Source organism: Sinocyclocheilus anshuiensis, unplaced genomic scaffold (assembly GCF_001515605.1).
Source record: "Sinocyclocheilus anshuiensis isolate Anshui unplaced genomic scaffold, SAMN03320099.WGS_v1.1 scaffold446, whole genome shotgun sequence".
Taxonomy (NCBI): domain Eukaryota; kingdom Metazoa; phylum Chordata; class Actinopteri; order Cypriniformes; family Cyprinidae; genus Sinocyclocheilus; species Sinocyclocheilus anshuiensis.
In genome coordinates this window covers 1,576,716-1,584,322 of record NW_015544247.1, presented here as the reverse complement: position 1 = coordinate 1,584,322, position 7,607 = coordinate 1,576,716, and the positions used below count along the sequence as shown (strand labels likewise).

General features: G+C 36.2%; 1 pseudogene; it reads left to right on the top strand.

The window, feature by feature from the left end:
* LOC107697660 (usherin-like) overlaps positions 1 to 7,607 on the top strand; it is a 241,341-nt pseudogene that overhangs the window by 195,527 nt on the left and 38,207 nt on the right.

Genomic DNA, 7,607 nt, shown 5'->3' with positions numbered 1-7,607 from the left:
ATAGAGCTTGGAATAGCCAGGACAATTTTTAATATAACTCCGACTGGATTCGTCTGAAAGAAGAAAGTCATATACACCTAGGATGCCTCGAGGGTGAGTAAAACACAGCCTAATTTTCATTTTTGGGTGAACTAACCCTTTAAGTGTCAATTTTTCAAAATTGAGATTTATACATCATCTGAAAGCTGACTAAATAAGCTTTCCATTGATGTATGGTTTGTTAGGATAGGACAATATTTGGTCGAGATGCAACTATTTGAATATCTGGAATCTGAGGGTGCAAAAAAATCTAAATATTGAGAAAATCGCCTTTAAAGTTGTCCAAATGAAGTCCTTAGCAATGCATATTACTAATCAAAAATTAAGTTTTGATATATTTACGGTAGGAAATTTACAAAATATCTTCATGGAACATAATCTTTACTTAATATTCTAATGATTTTTGGTCCAGGGTCACATTTTTCATATTTTAATAATTTGTTTTAGAACCAGAATATAAATAATTTAAACATTTCATGTGGCGAATTATAAATATCCCTAGATTTTGTGTCCCAGATGTCTGTTTTCTTAGATTCATTGTTATATCTAATTTCTTAGCTACAGTCCACAGAACCCAAAATGTGAATTTATGTAGCATTAAGTAATAGTGGAGTATGTTTTGAACTATAAAATGTGTCAACATTGAAGTAAAACTTATACCTACAGTATAGACTATTAAGCAGCAACACTCAGTGTTATGTTGAACTTTAACATAAGGAGGTATTGAAAGTACTGAATGCAAGAGAGAAATAAAGAGGAAAGTCAGAGAGCGAGTGATGAATCAGTTTAGCAGCAGAGAGCAGCCGCCCCTACACGCTGCCCCATGCTGGCCCTGACGGCAGCAGCGGCGAGAGTAAGAGAGTGAGGATCTGCCGTGTCTCCTCCATGTGCCCTGCCTTTATTTATGCATGCTGTTTCTGGAAGCAATCTAATGACTGAATTTACACCTGATTCCCGCAATGAGCAGCCAGCCTGCCCATCACTCCTGAGGCCTCCGCTGATTTGTGGGGCTTCTTTTATCTGCCTGGGAGAGGAGCAGTGTTCCTGGCCCTGAGCCATCCGTCACCACCGCAAGGGTACGCACACGGCGCACTCCCACTTTCAGTGCCGCCCGACTCGGCGCAGCCCAGCACATGGCAATGGACAGCTGCACAACAGCCAGCACACACAGAGAGAGGGATTTAGATTAAGTGCTCACAAATATCATTCCAAGGAAGATTTACATTTTTCTCTGAGCAGTATCTATTTGATCAGTTTTTTCTTTATTAGAAGTTATTTTTATTTTTATTATTAACATTATAATATTATTATAATAATCATCATCATCTTGATGATCAAATGTTTTTTTTATTTTACATTTTTGTACACAATGTTTTAACATAGACACTAATTATAATGTCTGCAATAATAATGTAATGTTTAGAGGTTTTAAAGGCTTTAAAACCATCAAAACTCATCAAATATTTGCACAAGCATTAATGCGGATTATTATTATAATTAATATGTAATATAATTAAATTCAGTAAATTCAGGTAAAATGTGTAATCAGTTGGAAGCATTATTATGATTATTATTATTATTATTGTAACACTTTATTTTACGGTGTCCTTGTTACACGTTACATGTACTTACTATTATAATAACAATACATTTTGCATAATTACATGCAAGTAACCATAACCCAAACCCTAATCCTAACCCTAACCATGTAGTACAGTAAGTACATGTAGTTAATTAATATTATTCTGTACTTAAATGTATAATTACACTGTAACAAGGACACCTTAAAATAAAGTGTAACCGTTATTATTGTTTTTATGAACCAAATATTGACATATGCAATAATGCAGTTTATGATTATAATTAGTATATAATGAAATTAAATTCAGAAAATTCAGGTAAAATTTCTTTAAAAGAAGAATAATAATTCAATTTTATTTTTCATTTTATTTTGTACACACTGTCTTTGTTTTGCACACAAATACGCGGGCACTTATAATGTCTGCAATAATGTAACGTTTGGAGGCTTTTCTCAGCAAATATTGATGTGCAACTGCTGTTAATATAATAATTTATTGTAATCAGTGGATAATCAGTTGGTGGCAATAATAGCATTGGTAGTAATAATAATAATAAATATAATAATAATATTTATGTATTTATACATTTATTGATTTTTAGTCTTAGTAGAATATGTTTTGTTTCCTTTGAATCATCATTTTGAACAGGATTCTGTTCAGATAGCACATTTGTGGTGTAAGTGTCTGTCTCTACGGGACCATATGAAACGCGTAATTCATGCAGAGAGAAAAAGAGAGAATGTTTCTCGCTCCAGCCTGTCGACACTATCACTGACATGATTATCAAACCTGAGTCTGGCACATCGTTTTGAGGAGCATCTGATCTCTTTCCAGTCAGGATTAATCTGAATGAATCGCATGCAGGGAGCCACTCCTCAGAGAGGTACTGTAGCTGACTCTGGGAATGCTAACATCCCATAACATCCCACACTTCCTGTGTTTGAGCTCATGAACATCCAGGAGGAAAAAAATCAGGCTCATTTAACTGAATATATTGTACTTTTTTTTTTTTAGAGCATTCTGACCATGTGTAGTTTAAATGCCTCGTAGGCAGAGTCTTACTGAAAACAAGCGATGTTTAAACAGCAGGTTTCCTGTGTTGCTGTTCTTTGTGAGGAATCTCCTGCCGCGTAGTTCTTGCTTTTCCTCTACGAACACGAGCTCAGACCTCCCTGCCTTCAGCAGCACTCAGCCACTGGCTGTCTGTCTGCGCACTCCAAAGGGGCCGCTGGGAAGCACCACGTCTTTGTAAATAAGCTTGAAATCAGCAGGGACTTTCAAATGGCTGGAGCTCCTTTGCAACTTGCTGTCGACCAAAGATATTTCAGCAAGCAGCGTCCGTAAGGGGCTTTCGGAGTTCTCTCTGTTCCTCTGAAGGCCCTGAAGTTGGCAGCGGAGGAACGCACCAAACCGATCAGTCAGTCCTGGATCCTGGGGTGAGTGGGGAGGGAGGGGATCTGATGGCAGATTTGGCTGGCTGGCAGTGTAGCGTGTTTAAGACTTGGCTGGGGGTGATGGCAGGCGTAGGCGGACTCGCTGGCTGGGATGTGAGGTGGCGACGATGCCGTTCAAACGCTGGCAGGGGCTGCAAATGCCTTTGCTCGGGGTTTGCTTTGTGGAGAGGCTCTAAAGCCTCGTTGAGACTTTCATGTCCCTCTGCGCAGAGCTGGTAAATCCTACCAGTGTTTTGTGGCGTGCGCCAACTCGACCGGCCTGAGCGTCTGTATTTCAGAGCCGACTGCTGCTGGGAAGCACCTATGTGCTCCTTAAAACCCCCAAACTTCCTGCCCTCCCTCACTTGACATGATTAAACAGGCACACACACACACACCAAAGCACCCAAGCCTCCTGCTTGCTTTCACTGTGGCAACAAAGCCGCTACTTTAAACACCACATTAGAGTCACTGGATTAGAGATTTAGCTTTTTTCTATGTGGTACCTATGAAAGAACTCATACTAAAACTTTCATTTTGAAGCAAGTTGCATTGCAATCATTACATATGCGAGTTTACATCTGCCCATACCGTCAAAGACTGAAACTGACTGAAGTTGTGTGTGACGCATGGAATTGAAAGTGATCACGTTCAAACATTTCTTTGCTGCCCTTTGTAGCTACAGGAGCTGTGTGCACTGTGAGAGCCGGTCCTTTCATATGACAGCACTCCTAGTGACAAAGACAGTTCCTGTCCCCTTTGTTATTGTAATGAATGGAGACCAAATAAATGACAGGCATCAATAATTAAAGCATTATTAGTTTTAACTGTGACTTGTGAGCGAGAAAAAGGTTTAAAGCTTTAAAAAAAAAATTTTTGGTGAAAATAACTAAAAACAAATAGTGTTAGGAATGTTGTCCTAACCTCATGGATTTAATATATTTTAGATTATTTAAATGGTATAATTAAGATTATAGATTACACCGCATATACCCTAAATAGGGCAGAAAAAAGGTGATTTATTAACTTATTTTTATATATATGATGACAAATTGCAGCATGTGCATTAAGTAATTGCATAAAACATTTATTAAATATTTAATTTATCAAAAAAAAAAGAATTGTATTTTCATTTAAATGTGTCAATTATTTGTCCAAATATGAGAGAATTATACATGCCTGTGAGATAAAAGTCTTAATATTGTGTAGTCACTTCATCATTGCAAATTAGCTTCTGTTAAATTAACTATCAAATCACCAAAGAATCTAAAATATGTATAGCTTTTCATTAACTGATGTGAATTATTGCTCTCAATTATATAAATTATGTTGCAAGCCATGCGTTTAATTGGACATTTGTAAATGAATTAATAATTTATTAATATACAGTACTAGCATTTATATTTATATTTCCCACTAGAGCGCAGTGAATCTTAATAAATTGTAATGCTAGAGAATTGTAACATAATTTACACAATTAAAACCAGAAAGACTTCATGTCATAATAAGCAACAATCTCAAAGTCACTGGTTAGTTTTTAACCAGCACCAGCATCATCCCGAGTTCCCTTTACCTGGCTTATCTGTCTCCCGTGTGCAGCTGCTTTATCAGGGTTCACAGAGGTCTGTCTGCCCATGTCCTGATAGAAGAGAAGAACCTCTGCCTCCTAAATTATGCGTGAGCGGGAGGAAACTGATCCTATAAAAGGCATCAGGGGTAGTCTCCTAGCTTGGCCGACACGTGGAGCCCACAGATCGCTTCATAATCCCCTCCAGACAGAAAAAAAACATTAAGTAATTGTAGACAGGAAGTGGGCACTTAATTATTTAGAGGTTTTATCAATGTTGCAGGTAAAGTGAGTAAGCATTGCAGGCCTTTTCTCATCAGGTCGCCACGTTCAGGGATTGCACATATCATCTTCTCATATTCTCTAATGCAAACAGTAAATGGCAGCTTGTCAATAAAATACCTTTTTATATCGTTTATTACCTCACACTTCCTCACGGTGCTGTACAGAGCAATTTGGATGACAGTTACGGCATTGTTTCACTTTGTGTTAGCCATGTGCTACAAATGGGCCGCTGTGTGCTTATAGGTGTTAGAGCTAAAATGATTGATTTTTTTTTTAACTCCTGTTTATTTATATATTTATTTATTTGCCGTTTTGATTAAAGGTGCATGTGTCTTTAATAGGCTAAGAGTGCCCCCTTCAGTTTCTATGAGAATTCAAAATCTTACTGAGGGTGATGTTGTTAAAGGATTTTTGTATTTATTTTATTATTGTTGTTTAAGTTTTATTGGAATAATATGCATGCATATTAATAATTACGAATTCCTGCTTATGATTAGACAGCATATTCTTCCTTCAAATGCAAATTTGAGTCCATGAAAATAGTATTGCCATGTAAAAAATGGAAAATAAAATATTTCTAATTATTTAATGTCGCCTTTCCTACCTATAATAATAATAATAGTAATAATAATCATAAATTGGAATATTAATGCTTTTACTAATGTTACTTCTAAATCTAACCTCCATAAGATTAATTCTTAAGATTTTTTTCTGAATAATGTAATCTTCCTGTTAGTTTCCCAAGTAGATTGATCTCTGAATTAGATTGGATTTACGCCATGCAAATGCCGTCATCCCCCCTGAACACCTAATGCTATAATGACTTACCCCTCAACACTATAATAACCTAGCCCTTCTAGAATACACACCTGGACATGTTTTGCATGGCGATGTGTGAAGTGAAGCTTTTAAGGCAGTATTCAGCGGCTGTCCCCTGTGTTTAGTATGCTCAACAGAATTCTTTACTTAACCCAAACACAGCTCAACGTTCTGAAAAAATTGATCTGTGTTTGGGTTAAATAAGAGACGCCGTCAGCCATACTAAACAGGTGCATGTGTTCCTCCAGATGTGGAGGCAGTGCTCCACCACGGACACAGGCATGGCTTTACGGGGTGCGCAGAGTTCAGGATTAGAGAGAGATTTAAAGTGCTTCAGGATTAGAACCAGATTTAGAGTTCTGACTGCTGAAGCTGCATCTTTGTCACAGGTGCTGTGTTAGACACCATATTACTCACACTTTATATTTATTTATTTGTTTGTTTAAATAATTTTAACTTAATATTTCTATTTTAATTTATTTGAAGTTTATAAATAACAATTTATTAGTATTTATTTTCATATATATAATATACTGTTTTGTAATTAAGCAAAATCTTTTTTTGATTCTGTTATTTATACATTTAGGTGTCCAAGAATAATCATTCCAGAATATTCGTTGTTGTCATGTGAAGTATATTAATAAGAGCTGTTATACGTTTAAATTAGCTGAATTACTAGTTTTAAGAGTATTTGATAGATTTTTTAATATGAACTATATGTGTGAAAATTTATGTTTATAAAAAAATTATAAATATAAATTAAATAATTCTAAGTATTAAATATATTACATTATATTCACATTTAGTATTATTTAATGTCTTGACCAGGTCTCTCTGTAAGAAGAGATTGTAATATCTCAGTGGAATTTTCCTGGTTAAATAAAGGAAATAATAATAATAATATTTTATTTCATAATAAATTCATTCGCACCTATGGATATGTAATTGAGGAGGTGATTGTTCCGTGTGGTGTTTAGAGGCAATATGTCTGTTGACTGTTTTTGCAGGTCTGGAGCCTCATACCAACTACAGCTTCATTGTTGTTGCATGCACTGCAGCTGGTTGCGGAGCAAGTCAGCCATCTATGGGCCACACGCTGGAAGATGCACCAGCAGGTTAATGCACAGGCACATACACACACTCACTTTAACATATCTCACAGTAAAAACATTGCAGAACCTTAAAAATGTGATTTTCAATGCATAGTCACAGTTACATACAGTCGTGGTCAGAATTATTGGCACCCTTGGTATATAGGATCAAAGAAGGCTGTGAAAATAAATCTGCATTGTTAATCATTTTGATCTTTTATTAAAAAAATTCGCATAAATCTAACCTTTCATTGGAGAATAAGAATTTAAAATGGGGGGAAATATCATTATGACATAAATGTTTTTCTCTAATACACATTGGACACAATTAATGGCACCCTTTTATTCAATGCTTTTTGAAACCTCCATTTGGCATAATAACAGCTCTGAGTTTTCTCCTATAATGCCTGATGAGGTTAGAGAGCACCTGACAAGAGATCAGAGACAATTCCTTCATCCAGAATCTTCTCCTCTTCAGTTCACCCACTCATTTTCTATAGGGTTCAGGTCAGGGAACTGGAATGGCCATAGCAGAAGCTTGGTTTTGTGCCCAGTGACCCATTTTTGTGTTGTTTTTAAGGTTTGTTTTAGGATTATTGTCCGGTTGGAAGATCCAAACATGGCCCATTATAAGATTTCTAACAGAGTCAGTCACTTTTTGTTTTTTTTATCTGTTGGTATTTGATAGAATAAAAGATGCCATGTATCTAAACAAGATGTCCAGGACCTCCAGCAGAAATATAGGCCCACAACATTAAAAATACAGCAGTATATTTCATTGTACACATGGGGT